The sequence below is a fragment of the Cimex lectularius genome, unplaced genomic scaffold, assembly GCF_000648675.2.
Source record: "Cimex lectularius strain Harlan isolate CLEC.00 unplaced genomic scaffold, Clec_2.1 scaffold140, whole genome shotgun sequence".
NCBI lineage: Eukaryota > Metazoa > Arthropoda > Insecta > Hemiptera > Cimicidae > Cimex > Cimex lectularius.
In genome coordinates, this window is record NW_019392728.1 from 1,005,500 (window position 1) to 1,026,741 (window position 21,242).

Sequence of the window (21,242 nt, forward strand, 5' to 3'; positions counted from 1 at the left end):
ATCGTTACTTCGACCACTCGGACACTAACTTCCAATTTTCAAATGTCGTGTAATCTATTTGATTCTCGGCGACAAATGAAATGGACACGGAGACCTTTAGTGAAGATATACTTCATTTTAACTTATTAAATTCACTAGTTTTCGTGGTCCGCTTGACCAATTAATATCTTTCAAATAATTAAGGTTTTTAGTTGAGATAAATAAAGGAAAAAATGGGGGGAATATATTCAAAAGATGGGGTTGACATAGGTAGTTAGTGTCCGAGCGGATCGGAGTCACGATAGCTCAAGTGGTAGAGCAGCGGCGTACCTAGCCGAAGATCGTGGGTTCGAATCCCGCTCGTGACCCTGACTTTTTTATCTCAACTAAAAACCTTAATTAATTGAAATTTAAACAATGTTTATAAATCCCAGGAAATGGAAATTTTAGGTTTAATCAAAGTGTTTGTACTCAGTCAAAGTGTGTGTTTTCTGTGTAATGTAACACATTAATACAAAAAATAGAAATTTTAAGTTTTATCACAGTATTTGTACTCACTAAAAGTGTTACATTACACTGAAAACACAAACTTTGAGTACGAATTCTTTGACAAAACCAAAAATTTCCTTATTGTGTATATCAAATGCACTAGTTTCGTGGTCCGCTTGACCAATTAATATCTTTCCATTAATTAAGGTTTTTAGTGGAGATAAAAAAGACAGTGTCACGAGCGGGATTCGAAAGCCGAAGATCGTGGGTTCGAATCCCGCTCGTGACGCTGACTTTTTTTATCTCAACTAAAAACCTTAATAAACTGTGTATATCATCGTATAAATTCATTTTCACATCTTACATGTATGTTGTATAAGTTAAACAATGTTTATAATCCCATGAAATGGAAATTTTAGGTTTAATCAAAGTATTTGTACTCACTCAAAGTGTGTTTTCTGTGTAATGTAACAGTTTGAGTGAGTACAAATACTTTGATTAAACCTAAAAATTCCATCATTTTCACATCTTACATGCGATTGAATAATTTAAACAATGTTTATAAATCCCAGGCCGTAACGATGATCTCAATAAAGATCGAAATGTAGGCACGATAAAGAAAATTTTTTTCTAAACCCACATAACACCAGACGGCATCTCACGACCTCTAAATAATATTTTTAAAAAACCCACCATTGTCCTAGTGTTTTGATACTTTAAACACCAATTTTGGGTTAATAGAACATACAAATGCAAACACGGTTGTTGGAACGTTGTTTATTACTTTTTTTGGCCGAGGTCCAGAGCAAATGCCCCGCGAAGTGTCCTACCAAAAGATTTACCAATGGGAAAAAACGACTCGTAAGAATTCGCCGTCTCGCCCAACAAGATACGGCCAATTTACCCGCCGGAGGGAATTTTCACGTCGAGGAATAAGCATGTGCTTGTCCATTCTCCAAGGGTCCGTTTTAATAAATTCTCCTGGACGAAGATTAGCCCCGACGCCGGGAATACTGTCGCCTGGTTTTATTTTTGTCAAAACAACCTTTGTTCAATTCCTTTTAATTCGGTGAATAAGCCTTTTCCTAGTTCAATTGAACGCAATTTAGATTCGGCAAGTTAAATATTTAAATATTTAACGTCAAGTATGCTGGATGTGTCACAAGTCAAATTTCCGAGTCTGCCTACTCTCGCGATTAGATAAGATTGTAGTTAATATTTATTTTTGTAAATAATTACAAAAAGGCAAATATTTTCCCGACTCTGGCATTTCTGGGATTATTTGACAAAAAAACAACAACCCTACAATAGGTTAAAATGCCAAAAATTATATCAACGCCTTTTTGATAGGGCCTTGATTTTCAAACAAAAACTATTTTGACATGAATATTTTTATATAAGCAAAATCCTTTTGCTAATGGTTTATAAGTAATTATCGTTCCACAAAACGTTAACATTAATTTTTGTACCCTAGTTTCCTAAAAGTGAAAGTCTAACAAACATTCCCGTTTATGTATCTAAATAAACAGCGACGAAAGTAGTCAGAACATTAAGATTTCACTTTGTGTCCTCTCAGATACAGAAATAAGAAAACATGAGCTCTTTTTACGTAAACCTAACATTTCATTTCGCTGCTAAACGTTACATAAAATATTTACTTTCTACTTACAAGTTCAATCCGGATTAGAGTTTTACAACCATCCTATTTTCTCTAGGAATAAAACAAATTATAAACGAAAATTCTATCAAAAATGAAAATAAATTTGAATATTTTTGTTGTATTAATGTTTAATTATTTCTTACCTAAAGTTGTATTATACTAATTGTAAATATAATAAGTATAAGTAGAGGGAGCTGGTTGTCACAACGCTTAAGGCATTGTCAAGGCGACTCATCGCTTTTATCCCGGGTTCGAATCTCAACGGTCAGAATTGGATATGATCGCTGGTGTTGAACGATTAATCAACAGACTAAGAAAGTTTAACTAAGAATTCCAATTAACTTATAGAACTGGTAGATGAAAATTAAATTACATAAAAGAATTTAAGGAAGAACGAGGACACCGACAAATTAAATCTTAGCAAATCTTAAATATTTCATAAAATAAATTAATGCATAGTTTAGAAATGGTAGATGTTTATGTATTTTTTGTCCAATGCTTTTTCCTTGTGGCTTTTGGATAATCAATACAGACTCTTTTTTTTACCTGAAGAATTCAATTTTAAACCATAACCCTAATAAACATGAATATTCGGGGGGGATATATTTTTGTAATTTTTGGTTTTGCCTAATTCTGAATGCTTATGCCAAAGATCCGCAAACATTTTTAGAACAGGGCAAAATCATGAACCAAATCAGGTTCGTCAGGGCAAGTTGAAACTTAAATAGGTATATTTTTTTAATACATATTTACAGAAAAAAATAATGCCGATGCATTAATGAGAACAGTGAAAATTTATACTAATACGACAAATGAAATTGTTTCTTTTCATATTGTTTAGGTAGTTGTATAAAAACCACGAATGAGAATGTACGAGGTAACTTAATGACATTTGAAAAATGGCAAAAAGGAGGGAAAATTCAAAAGGTGGGGTTGAGATGGGATGTTAGTGTCCGAAAGGATTGAGTGGTAGAGCAGCGGCGTATCTAGCCGAAGGTCGTGGGTTCGAATCCCGCTCGTGACACTGACTTTTTTATCTCTACTAAAAACCTTAATTAATTGAAAATTGGTCAAGCGGACCACGAAAACTAACGAATTTAATAAGTTAAAATGAAGTATACCTTCACTAAAGCTCTCCGTGGCCATTTCATTTATCGCCCAGAATCAAATAGATTACAAAACTTTTGAAAAATGGCAAAAAAGAGGGAAAATTCAAAAGGTGGGTTTGAGATGGGAAGTTGGTGGCCGAGTGGATCGAAGTAACGATAGCTCAAGTGGCAGAGGAGCGGCGTATGTAGCTGAAGGTCATGGGTTCGAATCCCGCTCGTGACGCTGACTTTTTTTTATCTCAACTAAAAACCTTAATTGAAAGATATTAATTGGTCAAGCGGACCAGTCAAACTAGTGAATTTAATACGACGTAAGGTTCAACCATGTATTTGTAAAATTGGTATGATAGTTTTTACATTTGCATTTTACAGTCAGGGTTTTATAGAATTGAGTTTATTATCAATAATGGTATGCTTTTGTCTACTAGTCTTGGAAAGGGATACCTGAATCCGACTACGAATATACAAGGTATCCTTTTTAGATGGCCCGGCTGAATCAATGACGCTATAAAAATAAATGAACAAATACATTTAAAAAATACATGTTTAATATTTTGTATCCTAGTTTCAATTTTTTACCGTATTTGGAGAAAAATTATACACGGTATATACAGTTCAACTTCAAAATTTCCAAAATGCCTATACATCAACACCCACCATTTTAAAAGATTTTAAAAATGACAAAGTTATGGCAAAAGGTTCGGAACAAAACCAGTAATTTCTTGTTATTAAAAAGCTTGTCAATCCATCTCCTCTGATTTGAGCACCGGAGAAGAGTGGCTAAAAAGCGCAAATCTTTGCACCTTGGAAGCCGAAACGCGTCTGCGACCGAAACAATAACGACAGGCAGATTAAAATGATCTGGAACGGCCAAACTACAGGTTACAACAAACACTGTTTGGAAGGCCACAATAATTATTAATGCTATTTAAATTCAACTGGACAGTACAGGTATGTATTGCAAAATAAAAACATGTCCACTTCGCCGATTGAAACGTATTTGGAAAAGGAGGGCTTTCGAATTATCTGGGTTCTCTGTATTTTTTCTATTTTCATAATTACAAATTTGCCTACATTGATTATTTTTTCTTATAGAACCTCAGACATAAGACTACTTGAATAAGACGAACATCACATTATGATCATATAAATATTTTACGCGACGGCGTCAGTATAATGAACTCGACACTTCATATATATATCGATTTATTGCTTGTTTTTTTAAGGTCGTTATACTTTCTTTTTCTTTATTACCAGCATAGTTGCAACTTTCACGCTGACGTTAGACAATTATACCTCAATAATTTCTGATTCTAATCGTTCCTAAATATCTTCTGGGTTCCATTGTGAAAAGGAAAAATTATTGGATATATATAGGATCTAATAGTAAACTCTTTTTTATCGGTAATTGCAATAAATTTCCAGGGAAAAGAGGAACAGCTAGTTCGTACCATTGTCTGAAAGGTCGCAAGGTTCGAACGTCCCTCGATATATCTTTCAGCTGTCAGAGCGAAGCGATCTCCTTTCAGGACACACCGAGGACGAACTCTGAGGATAAGTTCCATTAACTACACATTATAGGTCATTCCTATAAAAGAGAAAAATCATTTTTGCCATGGGAACTAATTATTTTAATGAAACGTGCGACAAATTTTGACTTTAATTGAATATTTGGTGATCCTGGCACATATCCATATTTAATTTGACTAAAATTATCGGAATTTCAAGGCAAAAATTATTTTATATTTATCGCGTTGTTCATGACAATGATGCCATTTATCATTTTTATTTTCTAAAATACGCCTTTACAAAGCCTTTGTATAAAAGCACATTGTCAAGTTTTGTGGAATCACAGTTTCAGAAATATCCTCACGGTTGCTCGGCATTCGGGGACACGTTTTATGCGCCAAGCGTAACGACTTGTTTACACAAAAGTAAACTTTAGAAGGAACGATAACAAGGCGGAAATATTGTTTTGACTAAATTAGTTCTATCTCGTTTGCAAACCGGCGAAAATAACGATTTAATAAATTCTCCCGAAAGACAACTCACGTGGCACAAGTTATATAAAAATAATCGGCAATATAGCGACCAATGCATCAGCCAGTTTATATTTTGAAGTGTCAGGACTAAAAGGTTTGTCAAAATTTTATTTCGCTAATAGTATGACCTTAAACGTATAAAAAATAATTTTTTACACGAAGAATTGGGTGGTGGAATTGGGACAAAAATTAAATTAATATAAAGCCGATATAAATTTTCTCAAACGTCTAAAAGAATCACTACATAGGACTTGATTCATATATGTAAATTTAAATTAAAAATAATTAAAACAAAAATATTAGCCAGGCAAATTTCAAAACGTTTAAAAGGATCGTAATCGTTTTTATTCACTATTTTTTTTAAATTATTGATTCTTAATCAAATGAAATACAGAACATCATAATTATTTCTGTACAAGAGTGGTATTGTAAAGGCTAAATAGAACCCAAGATGAATTTTGAAATAAAAGAGTTGAGACTGAAATGAGAAAAGATACACAGGGCATTGTTGTTAGTAGGTAATTTATAGCTTTGAATCAATCAGACTTTAACGACGTTTACAAGCCGACATTGTAAAGAATCAATAAAAGAGGAAAAGAAAATGTGTTTTCGTAACGAGAGATTTAAATGCCAAACGGACCGCAACATGCCGGCATCAAAACACGGGGGGAAGCCGCACCCCTCGTGGAAAACAAGGCAATTTGATATTACAATCCCCCTTCGAAATTATCCTCGAAGAGCAGATCCAAGTTTATTTGAAAATAGGCGAGAGGATAGAATTTCCACGTTACAACGTTATCGAAACAACGGAAATTGTGCACATTCAGCGCCGGTGGAGAAAATATTTCAGTTGTATTTAACGAAACGGATGATAAAAAACAATACTGATTTCTACGTAATAAGGGATGATTTACCTCAATGGGGATGCGATCCAGATTACGCGATTTATCAGAGGTTTCAGACTGTTTTTTTCAAGTCACTTCGTTCTGGCTGGGGCGTCGGTGGCGGCGGGACGTCGACTGAACCCGGCTTTTGGGGTGTCGGGGGTGGTGGGGCCGGACATGCGCTCCCTCGAACTCAATACAACCCCCGACTCACCCCCTTCTTTTTCTCTCTTTTAGAATGTTTGAATTAAACAAATAATCAGCTTAGGAGGTCATCAATCTCCGAATTTAATTGGCCTGTTTGTTCCCAACTATACCCGGGGTGCATAAAATTACGGCTGAGAAAGGCTTTTCCTAATCCGTAAAGCTCGTCGAATCGAAAGTGAATTTGTTAAGTGTATACACCTGCTAAAACAAACAAAGGAATTCTATCCCAAATGTTTAATTCAAAACTTAAGGGATTGTACATCATAAACGAATTCTGTACCTAACAGCTGACAAATGCAGTATATATAAAATAACAAACCAAAAACTTAAACAAAAGATGCAAACCACGAAGATATTTAAGCAAAATGAACATCAATCAACACAATTTATAAACACATCGATTAAAAAATTGAAGTATTTAAAGCCAGAAATAATTAAAAACGTTATGCGTATGACATTTCGAATTTCCATTCCAAAATAGTCAGACAGACAGTGTGAATTGTACCAGTCATTTTTTATATTTTATTAGGTTTCGTGGTCCGCTTGACCAAATAAATTCCTTTCAATTAATTAAGGTTTTGGTTGAGATAAAAAACACTAAAGCGGCCCTGCATTCGAACCCGGGACCTTTACCTTACAGTGATGAGCGATGTGTCAAAGGTCCATAAGACTTGTACGGCCAATAATAACAATGGAGACTAGTAACAGTCTCAGCATGAGTATAGGCTCATCGTTATCCTTTTATTTATTCAGAAATCGTGAGATGCGGTCTGGTGTGATGTAGGTTTCAGAAAAACATTTTCTTTATCGTGCCAACGTTTCGATCTTTATTGAGATCATCTTCAGGGCTCAAAGTGTTTGTCTTCTGTGTAATTGTGCCATTCTTGCGTGTCGTGTCGAGAGTGCCAATGGCACACACTTTGAGCCCTGAAGATGATCTCAATAAAGATCGAAACGTTGGCACGATAAAGAAAATTTCTGAAACCTACATCACACCAGACCGCATCTCACGATTTCTAAATAAATATCGATTAACGGTCACTAATCACCACACACGTTATCCTTTTATTGTTCTATTCAAATTCACTCTTTCACAGGAAAAAGGTAATAAAATTACAGTTTTTAATTATTATGTGAACGAAATGACGAGCTGTTCAACCTTCTTCGTTTAATTCTTAATTTTTTGATTAAAATTTATTATTGGCAATAATAAAAAACTGAAAGGATTAACAGTTCCTCATTTTTTGCTTATAACAACCCCGTAATTCGGTATATCCACCTTTACGATTGACCCTGGTGCGACACACCGCAATTGGAAAAACCCGCCAAAGTCTTCGCATGGAATTATGGGTCAAATAAATATACAGTCATCATGCCAATATCCAAATTTGCCTATAATTTCCTCTAACGAACCTTACCCTGTTTGCTGCCTTAGATTGGCGCTTCAAAAAACCATGGTCCGCGGCGAAGTACCAGAAAATAAACGTAGAATGAATAAAACAAATTTTAAAAAACTAATAACAACGAGTACTGAAAACGAAAGTTTATTTTTATTTATTCAAGTTAGGTTTTCGTTGCTTTCCATACACTAGGAATCTAGCAGAAAAAGAGTAGGGTTACGAAGGATCGAGAGGTTGATGTGAACCTTGTCATCGGGAACAGATCGTTGACAACAGGAAGGGTCATGCGGATAGTGAGGCTAGTGACGTTGTAAGGAGCGTTCACGATCTGTCTCAGAACTTTTAATTGGAAGGATTGGATGCGCTGAATGTTGGATGTCTTTGCAGAACCCCACAGTTCCACTCCGTATGACCAAAATTGTCGCAGTAAAATGTTGTGTAAGGTTAGTTAAATTTTGGTCCTAGAAGTCTTCATAGTTGTCCAATTTTTCAGTTAAGTTGTTGTCTGTTAAAGCTTATGTGAAGATTCCACGTCTATCTGCTATGTAGGTATAGCCATAAGTATCTGACACAAATGAAAGTCGGTATCTTATAGTTTTTGATGTGCAGATCAGATACACAGTACTGTAAAAACAGTCAGATACTTACGACTATACGTAGATAGCAGAACCACGTGGAATCTCCACATAAGCTTTAATAAACAACAACTTAACTGAAGAATTGGACAACTAAGAAAACTTCTAGGAACACAATCTGCCTTGACCATCAGGATCTTGAAAAAACTAGAACTCTATACAAACAACGTCCAACATCCAAGAACATCATGGGCTTATCAGACTGGTGCAAATAGTGGATGACAAGATTGCATGAAGAGAAATGTGCCCAGCACGTGAAAAAACAGTAGTGTGTACAGTTCTCTCCATGCAGTCTGATAAGCCCAAGATGTTCTTGGATGTTGGACGTTGTTTATAGAGTTCTAGTTAGAGAACAAAATTGCGGTATCGACATCAGATGGGTGGTGGTATTGGGGTATGCAGGTAGGTCAGCAGTATAGATGATATAAAGAATGCTTCCTTGTGGGATGCCGGCTTGTACCGGTCTGATTTCCGAAAACTTGTTGCCGCACCTCAGAACATTCGGTTAGAAATGATTTCAGGATAAATAAAAGTACTGATAAGTAATAAGGAGCGGATGGGAAGCGTTTAAGTTTATATAGGATGCCCTGGTGCCAGTTCCTATCAAAAGCCTGTGCTACACCTAACAATGCACCTAAGCAACTTTTTGTTGTGTATAAAAACAAGAATTATTTTTTAAAAACTGACCTATTATATATCCAACATTCTCATCACTTGGGAGTCTATTAGCTTAATTATGAAATTTATAAATCCTCTGCTTCAAAAAGAATCTGGGACGATCAAGTTTTTTTTTTGTTAAAATTAAAAATGTATAATGCAAGAAGGTATATTTATTTTGCACAACTTAAAGATACAACTGGTGATTAAATTCAAATATATAAAGGAAACCAGCCGATAGATTTATATATCTGGCTGTACAAGCTTCACAGTTGTGTAATATATTGTTTAATAATAAATAAAAAATCTTTCTCTGGACAAAAGACGATTAATGAGCATCAAGTTCAACCAGTTCACCCCTGGTGAGCTGGCTGTTAAAGTCATTCATTCCAGCATTCTCTTGTCTCTCTCCCTCTGTTCTCATGTATTTTAAAACACCGATAAAAATAGATTTCGACTATTTTCAGATCTTTTTTTTCCCAATGTTGTTCGGGATGGCCTATTACAGTTAAACATGAAGTCGTGATTATGCACCATGAGCGGATTCGCGTCACAAGCGATGTCGTGCGATTAGCCGCAATTTTTCACGTTTGCCCGCACGATCCGCAATCGGCGGAATGAATAGTGGCATAATTTATTCTAATCTGAGGGCTAATCCGAACGCATTTGCCGCCCTGACGCACCCGTAGAACCCATTATGTTTGCTCCTGCTGATTGTCCGAGCGTATGTAACGGCATTGAATTATATCGCATCGGTCGGATAATCTCCGACGCAGATTCACGCTTGGGATACCGCGTGGATTCTAGAGGATTAGAGGATTAAACGTTGGAGTATTTGTCTACCTTAGTTCATGAGAATAATTAGGACGAATTTGCAAACGCCGATTTCCCTCAAACATGCGATCAAGATCCGACAAAAAGCGATTTTTTTTAAAAGTCGGCCTCCCTTTTTCTCCGATTGTAAATTGATTTTTACACAATAAATGGATTCCGTCCGGTCGGCTGGTGTCATTGTTAGCACCCTCAGAATCCTATCTCCCCCGGACACACGCTGCCGATCCGATTGAGTCACTTATGGACCCGGCTCAAACGCAACGCCTTCTCGGAGAAGGAAGCGATGAGCGGTGAGGTGTGATTTTTTTTTATAACAGCCCTCCGTTAGCCGCAAACGTGATAAAAATCTTATCGAACATCGAGGAAAATAATAACGTACCACCCCATCGGTAAGTAAAATAGAAAAAGCAAAGGACCGCTCTGGCACACACAAAACAAGAGAGTGGACTAATTTTTACCGCGAAGGCTGTGTCGGAAGGGTGTAGCAGGTCTGAGTTCGAACTCCGGTACAACCTATGTTAATTTAATTAAAAACCCTTCAATGACTGGAAGGAATTATGTAGTTTTATATATATATATATATATATATATGTGTGTGTGTGTGTGTGTGTGTATATATATGTCACCTTTAGATTTAAATGTACCGCCATGCCCCTCCACACAAATCTGACATTCAAAGGGGTAGGGGGAGAAGAAAAGGGCTATTTTTTCAATCCCTAGGACAATTCCCTTTCTGTCCTCCGTGTTTTTTTTTTTTTTTTTTTGGTGTGTACACAATTTAAGTGAGTAAATTTTATATTTTGACGTCAAAACAAAAAATAATAATTGTACTTTAATTTAAAAAGGGTTGTAACAAAAAATATATTTTTATAAAGAAAAATAAAAGAAATAAAATTTGATTTTTCAAAAGGTGTGTTAAAATTTTAATCGTATTTTCGAATTGGTGGTCAAAAATTAACAACAATAATAATAATTTCTTTTACTTTCTTTATAAAACCAGAATTAAATTCGATTTTAAAATTGATTAAATTCACTAATTTCGTGGTCCGCTTGATCAATTAATATATTACAATTAATTAAGGTTTTTAGTTGAGATGAAAAAGTCAATGGCATGAAGCGGGATTCGAACCCACGATCTTCGGCTTGATACGCCGCTGCTCTACCATTTGAGCTATCATGACTTCGACCCACTTGGACACTAACTTCCCATCTCAACCCCACCTTTTGAATTTTCCCTCCTTTTTGCCATTTTTCAAATGTGTAATCGGATTGGATTCTCGACGACAAATGAAATGGCCACGGAGAGCTTTAGTGAAGTTTACTTCATTTAAATTCACTAATTTCGTGGTCCGCTTGACCAATTAATATATTACAATTAATTAAGGGTTTTAGTAGAGATAAAAAAATGAAAAATGGCAAAAAGGAGGGAAAATTCAAACGGCGGGGGTGAGATAGGAAGTTAGGGCCCGAGTGGATCGAGGTCACGATAGCTCAAGTGGTAGAGCAGCGGCGTATCAAGCCGAAGATCGTGGGTTCGAATCCCGCTCGTGCCATTGACTTTTTTTATCTCAACTAAAAATCTTAATTAATTTTAAAATTGATGTTTGTAGATTTTGAAATAGGTTTCATTATAAAATAAAAGATTCTTTAAATTAAAAATAATAATTAATAAAAGAAATTGTAATTTTATTTGGAAATAAATTGTAATAAAAGATTTAAATCTAACTAATATTCTGGTCTTGTATTTATTTTGGTTTGAATTGAATATTGGAAATTCATATATCAAAAAAAGGTGCCTGATCGATAAATTAAATTAATGTAGTCAGGTCCGATCATAAACACCTTTGGGACCTTGCTCTCCGGATTCAGGGTTATGTAATACAGTTCAATAAATAGTATAATATAGTTCAGTTACATTCCACGAAAATTAATTCAGAGCAAACGAATCATTAAAAAATAACCATCAGCAAATTTGTTGAGACAATAGCACTCATAATAGTCAGTTTAATTTTTCCGTTACAAACGGTTAGTAAAACAAAGGTCAATAAGAATTTCTAATTAATTCTATGAAAACATAATAAAAGTAATAAAAAATAAACAAGAGAATACTAATTGAACATAAGAAAAACAAAAAGCTTCTAAAAATAAACGACCTCAGGCTTGCATTCTTCAAGAAGTTTAAGATTTTGAATATTACACTTTTGAAGGCTTTTTTAATCAAGATTACAATTTAAAAACCTGGCCGCTCTTGTAAGCTTTTTAATGGTCTTTCTGTTGATTTAATCCTACTTATTGAAAGGTAAACATTTTATGAGATATGGGACACTTAAAAGAAAAAGGTTGTGAAAGGTGAGATAACCAACAAATGAAATATTTCGATTACAATTGAGTATCAATTTATGGAAAACAGGGACTTTTTAGCCCAATTTGTCATGTAGGATAACTTCCTGAAGTATGGAACACCCTGTGAGATCGCTGTGGAGTAATGATTGGAATCTTTACTTTACCCCACACCAAAAAAAGGGGTAACATTGTTTAAGTACTCTTACACATTGCATAATGATGTAAGAAAGTGTTTATTCAGACATGTACATGCCATGTAATAAAATATAGTAAAGATTTTAAATATAAAACTTGGTAAAACCAGAACTTTGTTCTTATTTAAATATTAAAGAATGTGTACATGTTGGCTATACTAATTATTTAATATTAATGTATACCAGTTTAAATTCCGTTATTTCCAATGTTAGAATTATCGATCATTTTTTTACTCAGGAATACTCTGTGTAGTCTTGAAAAAAAAAGCAAATTATCAAATTCAGTGCCCACTCTCAACACGCAAGAATGGCACAATTACGCAGAAAACAAACACTTTGAGCTCTGAAGATGATCTCAATAAAGATCGAAACGTTGGCACGATAAAGAAAATGTTTTTCTGAAACCTACATCACACCAGACGGAATCTCACGATTTCTCAATAATTGTTACTGTCAAGCTTTGGACATTTTTAGGGTAAAATAATCTCAATATGTCTACAAATCTACATATTTAAGTTCTTACAGGCGATGTCAAATTGCGTTGACGACAGATTCAGTCTTAATATTACCAATGAGTGTAACAGTATAAGAAATTTGTTTATTCAGTCATGTACATACTGCAATACTGATGATGTCGATGGTCGAAAGCTTGGGAATTGAATTTTTCTCGTTTCTGTTCTTCGAGACCATACCTTGTTCCAGACTATTCGTAAATTCTACATGCACACTAACACACCTACATATTATAGTGGGTACGTGTATCTTACGACTCCCCCAGGTGACTTTTTTTACACGAAAATTAGTTTTAATCCTCCGATAAGCGAAAATTTTTATTTTTTAATTGGCATTTTGAGGAACCAGAAAAGCTCTGACCCATGTTGTACGGGGTCATACTTGTACTGATAGCAGCTTACATGAGTTCGTGTATTTATATATTTGCGATACATTTTTAATAGTTTTTAAAGCTGGGTTCAATAAACTGATCATATTAGCTCGAGTGGTAGAGTAGCGGCGTATCAAGCCGAAGGTCGTGAGTTCGAATCCCGCTCGTGACACAGACTTTTTTATCTCAACTGAAAACCTTAATTAATTGTATGATATTAATTTGTCAACCGGACCACGAAAAACAGTGAACTTAATGTTATTAATATTATATTTATTTTTGTATGTAGTTAAAATCTTGACTAAAGTACCCCAATTTGTCGAATCTATGCTCAATTATTTAAATTTTCTGGACTACCTGATATAACAAGAGAAGGTAGCAACTGGATTTTTTATTGTTGAAAGGGACTGAAATATTCGTGAATGTATATGGATACCAAGGACAGTGCGATTATTAAAAAAAAAATCAATTTTTTATGGTAAGCTTCACACCAGGCAAGCTCCAAACGCATGCAAATTTATGCGTACTATGCAAAGCGCAAAAGTCGGATTGCTCTGTTCGACCATTTAGCAAATGAATTCAGAGAAAAGTGACAAAAGATTGGTGACTGAAATCATTTCTGTAGCGTGATTGACTGGTGTTTCGAGTCGTCTACCCACCTTGGTACAGAGAAGAGAGACGTTTCCGGGACGTAGTCACATCCCAAGAGACGTGTTGAATGGATTCGATAGACAAAGGAGAACTGACAAACCGCACCAACTTCCACTTGATTCCATCTACGACACTGCTTTAATGCTTTAAGTATAAAATATTCAACTCACAAAATATTAAATTTTTTTTAAATTTATATATTTTTTAAAATTTTATAGAATAAATTCCTCAAGACGGGTGAAATATTTAGTGACCGTTAATTAATAAGCATCTGAACACGATACAAGACTACACAGAAAACGCACTTTCAGCCCTGAAGATGATCTCAATAAAGATCGAAACGTTGACACGATAAAGAATTCTAACCTACAATACACTAGACAGCATCCCACGATCTTTATTGATTACACAAGACGTTTTAAAATTTAGCAGAAAATTGTTTTCAATAATGAAAAGAGTGACTGTTGGAAAGACTATATAAGGGTAAATGTGACACAGAATAGACTAAGAAGACTGTTCAATAGGAAATATATGAAAGGATTAAGACCCTGGTGGTTTTTACACTTCAAAAACCTCAGGATGCGAATTTTCAAAAGAGTTTGAAAGCAGTATCTTCGGTTATGATATAATACCGTCTCGGGGTATCGATTTTCAAGGAAATCTTCTTTTGCGATGACGCCTCCTGCTATAACTCACTGATATTGGTGAGGGTCGACTCGAAGGGGCGATATCGCTGTCGGTGGCACAGTCCTACGCCCTTCTGCATTGTTCCTCTCCCCTTCCGGGCTAATTACAATGGAAACTTTATCACGGAATCCAAGCCCTCGCCAATGCCGCGGTCATTGTCTCAGGCCAGATTAGGGACGGATCAATTTCAAACTTCGAGATGGCTTTTATGCCGAGATAAGATGTTTGGGGATGATGATTAAATTTCTGGAAAGGACGTGGCCCAGTGACTCGAGTACAACTTGGCCTGATTGGATTAAAGGTCATCCGGAAAAAGTTAAAGAAAATGAGGGTAGTATCAAAAAAATTATCACAAAGTTCAGTTTGACAAAATTTCCATGGGTACAATATTCTCCTGTTGTTTTGGATGGAATCTTATTTTGTTATTTATTCAAAGACATGCTTGCTTCAGAATCACTGGTGTCATGAGAACAACGCCAACTACGGGTTTAGAGGAGTTGTTAAACCCTTCCACATTCTAATCCAAGAAGCCAGAGCAGCAGCTGACACGATTATAAATGGTCAACCATCTGCTGGCATATGCCATGTAAATGAATAACGGAAACTGAAGGAAGATATACAGGTAGATCCCATATTGGCTAGTATCAATGCCACAACTACAAAATACAACTTCACCAAGAAGTACAAGGTACCGTAAAGGGCAGAGTGGGCCAAAGGAATACATCTGAAGGACAATTCCTACTGGTATAATTGGTATTCCCCGGTTCTTGAACATGGACTCCTTGGTAATTCTTAGTCTTGTTGCTTTTTCGTTATTCGGAGGCTAGATTTTAAATAGTTTTATTGATGCCCCAGAAATTCTATCATATTTTAAGGAGGCCTAACCGGACTTTGGGGGATGACTGCTGTTTTACATTTGTTCTTGCAGAACCAATCACTCATACACGAAATGTGTATGTAGAATTACCTGTTCTTTGAAAGTATCATGCATCCATCCATTTGTGTACAGTCAGGAGGTCTTTAAAAGAAAGATTTTTGAGTTTTTAAGGAATATATGGATGCTATTCTTGACCTGCTGTGAATTTTTTATTTACTTGTGTTGTCATGAATGTTTACTTTTCATAAACTATTTTTACCTATTGCTAATATTATTATTATTATTATATTTGGACTGTTCTATTTTGAGGCTGCGTCCTTATTTAAGATAGGTAATAAATGACTAAATGAATAATGACGGCTCAAAAAAGCATAGAAAATGTGAGAATGCTCAGATCTTCGTAATGAATTTGAAGACTGAATTGACTTTAAATTTAGGTAAATAGGCTACAGTTTTCCAGTCTGAAATTATAAAAAAAATCCCCAGTCGGAAATCACGCACCAAAGAAATAAAACTAGGTACCGTATACACAGGAAGGATTTTCTCTGACAGACTGGCGGCACTGGTCTTAGACTCATGCGTGGTGATGCAAAAAGCGGAATTTTATGAAATCCATTACCACCTCTTTGATGAAAGATCTGAACAGGGAATTATCACGACCGTAACAATAAATTGACACCAATGACTTGACTCGGACATGGGCAATGAGAAAGAGGAATGGCCAAAAAAGGAGACAATATGAACTCTCTAGGCCCTGAACTCTATTTTGGCCTAGCACCTTGCCACAAACAAAAGGATACTTCCAAAAACGAATCCTTAATAAATTCAAAACCTAGTGGAACAACACCCCTGGTTTGAGGCACGCGTAGAGATGTACAAAAGGGCCAGCCGCAAGACTTACAAAAGTATTACTAGAAGGTAACCGAAACGCAACTAGGATTCGCCTAAGAGTGCACATGCGCCGGATGTGAGTATAGACAGAAGTACTGTGCAGATACAACAAGTAAAAAGAAAGACCGCGGGATTTGTTTTATATTTATGTTTTTGTTAGGGTGTAGATTCTTGAAACAAGGAAAGGAAAAGGTGCAATCAAGATCCCAAGGAGCTGCTGGCAAGTCAATGGAAGTTGACTAACAACCTGAAGCTGTCTCCTGTTTGTCCCTAACCATTCGATTCCTAAAAATGTTTACTATTCTGCCAGGACCTTTATCGCCAGGATTCGTGATTTCTATTAAATAATAATTTAAAGATGTTTTTATATTATTTATCAGGACCTTTCGGGAAGAACAATTGTTGGCATTATTTACGTTTTGCTTTAGAAAGGATATGACAGCATTCTAGCCACAGTAAGGAGCTACAATGCAACACACCAATAAAATAATTAATGGCAGCATTAAAAAAAATCCGACCACATGTTCATGTGGTTATAATCATTCACTCTATCATTCTCCACCTGCGAAGGGTACAATTTCTAAAATTGTGTCAACTCCGTTTTGATCTGACGCCTTTTTAGCCAGACCACAAAATTTTTATCGGGAGATGATAAACCATGATTTACAACTAGCGCTGTATTTTCCGGCCAAGGTCGTAAAACGTGAATCATCCCTTATCACCTCTCTGATGAAATGTCTGAACCGGGAATTATCACGACATTAACAATTAATTGCCAGTTAATTTTTTTTTATTTCGATATTTATATCATTTCTGGAAATAATCTCCGGCCGGGAGTTGATATTTTTGTCCGAGGGATTCCTCTTTACGTTGAGGCCTATTTTAAATACTCGACGTCACTGTGAATTTATAAATCCGCACCAATAATAGAAAAAATAAGCATATTTTCTCTTCCATCAAAATTACCCTAGGTTTAAAATGTGCTCATCGCGTTTTCAATACAGTAAGAGGTACTTGGCCAATAACCCAAGAGAAATTCAGGAATAAATTAATAATTAGTAAATTCACTAGTTTCGTGGTCCGCTTGACCAATTAACATCTTACAATTAATTAAGGTTTTTAGTTGAGATAAAAAAGTCAGTGTCACGAGCGGGATTCGAACTCACGACCTTCGGCTAGATACGCCGCTGCTCTACCACTTGAGCAATCGTGGTTAATTGGTCAAGCGGACCACGAAAACTAGTGAATTTAATAAGTTAAATGAAGTATATCTTCTCTAAAGCTCTCCGTGGCCATTTCATTTGTCGCCGAGAATCCAATCCGATTACACGACATTTGAAAAATGGCAAAAAGGAGGGAAAATTCAAATGGCGGGGGTGAGATGGGAAGTTAGTGTCCGAGTGGATCGAGGTCACGATAGCTCAAGTGGTAGAGCAGCGGCGTATCTAGCTAGTATATCGAAGGTCGTGGGTTCGAATCCCGCTCGTGCCATTGACTTTTTTATCTCAACTAAAAACCTTAATTAGTAATTAGTATTGTAGTTATTTTTATTGGTAATTAATAATTAATAAATAATTTGCAGGAGGACGCGTTGACCATGTGGGCAACCATTATTCCCGCTATGTAATAAAATTGGATTTTATAGCTGAAACATTTTCTCGTACAACAATCTGACCTTTACTTATACGGCTATATACTGAGAGTATATTGATATTTTATATTAATATTATATTATTTATTGATATATATTTTATACATATCGAAATATGTATATATTCAATAGTTAGACGATAGGGCAAGAATGACTACAACTGAAGCAATGAGAAACACAATTTGCAAATATTAGCCTTGATGACTTTGGTGTTTATTTTTGTATATCAAGACTTGTACCTAGTGTTAGATATACAAAAGGATATTGAATAGAATATGAATTCCGTGAGGGTCGTGTGTTTTAGTTTACTTTTGTTTAATAGAAATGCATCAGATAAGTTAATTGAAAAATAATCAGTGCAGAGGTAGAAAAACATGTAGGTATGGAACTATGGATACAAGTAGGAAATAAAGTAATTAAGAGGATAGATAATTATTAGGTGCGTAGGCGCGTAGGTTGAAAGGAAGGATTGTGGGTACGCACTTAAAGTAAAACTAAAGATAGGTTGTATAAAAGATAAGCAGATAGTACATAAACGCAGGTGGATAGGTCAATAAATTTTGAGGAGCGAAGGTCACTGAACAGCTATGGATTTAAGGTAGGTAGGAATACCATGTATTCTAGGCAGGAAGAAATTTGGTACAACAGTTAGGGAGGCAATGTAGGTAGGAATGCAGGTGGTGATGAACCAAATGTAGGTAGCAAAGAAGAAATGTAGATAAAGTAGGAAAACGTATTGTAGGTGGAAAGATCAATAGATTATTATGAACATACTAAGATAAGATAATGTATCAGATCAAAGTGCTAGGGAGGTAGGTAGGAAAGTATGCATATTGCATAAAGGTAAAATTTAGGTTGGTACCAAAATAATAAAGCATGTATGTGCGTAGGTAGGAAGAAATTTAAGTACGCAATTAGGCAGGTAGATTGTGTAGGCAAGTACGTAGAATGAAATATTGGTTGTAAGAAAGAAATGTAGATAATAATGTAGGTAAAACATAAGTAGGGCAATTTATTGGTGTGAGCGAAGTTCAGTAAGATAGTTAAGTGTTAATTTAGCTACGAAGGTATACATGAAAGTGGTTAGGAAAGAAGTAAATTTGGTGAGTAGAGTAGAAAGAAAGGTAAGGAGTGTGTAGGTAGCGAGAAATAAAGAACATAATAAATAGTAAAGAGAGGAAAATGTCAATTGAGGAAATTGAAATCGTAGGAAAACGTAGGAAGGTCAATTGACTGCTATGAAGATTCACAGATAAAATAATACAATAAAATGTATTGGTACATAACTAAGGAGGTAGGTGGTAACATATACATATATATAGTAGTTAAGAAGAAAGTTTAGTTCGTAGGAACTAAAATAATAAAGCGTATGAATTCAGCAGGCCAAAATTAACCAGGGATTAGATTGAAAAGAAGAGAAGTAGATAGTAAGGTAGGTAAACGTAGTAAATACAAAGCTATGGAGTTTTTAGGCATGAACGTATGCTTCTAAGTGCCAAGGTAGGAAGAAAATTTGATAGGTAGAAAGGGATGTACGGAGCACGTACGGAGGTTAGAGTGATCTATAGATAGTGAAGGTAGGAAAACGTCTAATAACTGGGACGTTCTATAGGTTGGCACGAAGAAAGGTAGCCTGACTGGAAAACAGACACGGATGTAAGTAGGAAAGCTAAAACTGAACTAGCTGGTAAGAAGAAAGATTAATAGGCATATGATAAATTAAGCAATGTATGTAGACATGAAGTAGTACGCAGGTACAATAAAAATTTAGTAAGTAGCAACTAATACCGTCAAAATCTTACCGAGATATCAAACTAGATATAAAAACCGGTAGTGGGAGGTCCGCAGAGGTCAGGTTTTTATGAGATTTTGAACGACTTCGCAATTTTTCATTACAAAATTAAAGATAATTCGCAATGGTAAAACCTCTTTGCCGTTCATTTATTCTCCCAAGGACAACTTCTCCAAGAAAACCAAATTTTAATCCGTTGTACTAGCCAGACACTCGTCGTCTTGCACCGCACGAAAAGTCTTGAACGATTTGTTGAAAACAGACGAGACATCGATGTGGTACTGTATGTACCAATTAGTGTAAAAAGAAAGATATGAGAATATAAATAAGATAATAAGAAAGATAGGACGTCAATTGTGAAGGAAAATCTAGATTGGTACGACTAAACGTAGTTAGGAAGAAAGTATGATTGTAAAAATGAAAAGAGGTAGGAAAATCGAAAGAGGGGTAGAAATTATTGTAGTCAGAAGTACCAAGTAGGTAGGTGGCAGTTTCTTCTTAACTTAAGAAGTTAAATTGATGAAAACGAAAATAATAAAATAGACAGGTGAGTAGTTAAGATAGTTAGGGAAGGATTAGAAGAAATGCATTGCACATAGGTGCATAATCAATCATTTTTTCACATATAGTTCCGTATAATTAACAATAAAAAACGTTTGAATAGCAATTAACTTGTCAGCAAATGTTGTATAGCACATGTGCAAACCCAAATACTCAGCGTTCTGTTTGAGATGAATTTGAAAGCAAGCTGTAATTTGTTTTCTCTCAGAGTGTACATGAGTTTACGAGTACAGTTTAAAAGGTTATTACGGAATACGAAAAAACTTTTATATTATTTTACAACGCACATAAATCTCATTCAGAATTAATTGTACTTCAGGGAGAAAAATAAACTTTTACATTCTCTAAATAGGATAATTTTACAAGTCAGCCTCCATTCCAAGGATTTTTATTTTTCATCGTTTACGACTTAATCTCGAGTTCGCCCGGCCACCGGAGGTATATATCGCAGGGACGGCCCCCAGGGTTTAGCCGGTTGATTTACTCTATAAAATAAATATGAATGAAGACGGTGTGGCCCATGGGAGGATATAAGGAGGAAGATTTGTCACCGGGGAGGTTTATCAATAAAACTTTAGGGGTAGAATAGTAAGTCCACTGGCCCCTAACAAGGGTGTGTCACTCATAATCCCCCGAAGGAAGGGCCCTGGGGATGGATTGATACAAATGAGTAAGGGGGTAATGTGTCCGGAAAGTAGCAACAGGCGTCTTTTAGAAGCTAAAGTGTCAATTGCAAAAGAAAGCACTTACTGCAGAACTGATCGTCTCTCCTCAAAAACAATTCGACGTACCTGCAATAAAACAAAACGTTAATAT

At 35.6% G+C, this 21,242-nt stretch overlaps 1 protein-coding gene and 1 non-coding gene across 7 annotated transcripts in view; one reads left to right on the plus strand and one right to left on the minus strand.

Annotated features, from left to right (window-relative positions):
* The window catches only part of LOC106665170 (protein sprint), a 450,469-nt gene that overhangs the window by 157,385 nt on the left and 271,842 nt on the right, over window positions 1–21,242 (minus strand). Inside the window, exon 1 of one of the 6 annotated variants that reach the window (XM_014391414.2) lies at window positions 6,194–6,280. The exons of the other annotated variants lie outside the window; for them this stretch is intronic. The gene's annotated coding sequence lies outside the window, so the exon portion shown is untranslated. Of the gene's footprint in view, window positions 1–6,193; window positions 6,281–21,242 lie in introns of those variants that run through there. 6 annotated transcript variants of the gene reach the window in all.
* On the plus strand, window positions 275–347 carry Trnag-acc. The gene has a single exon. It is a non-coding gene; the product is annotated as a tRNA-Gly (tRNA).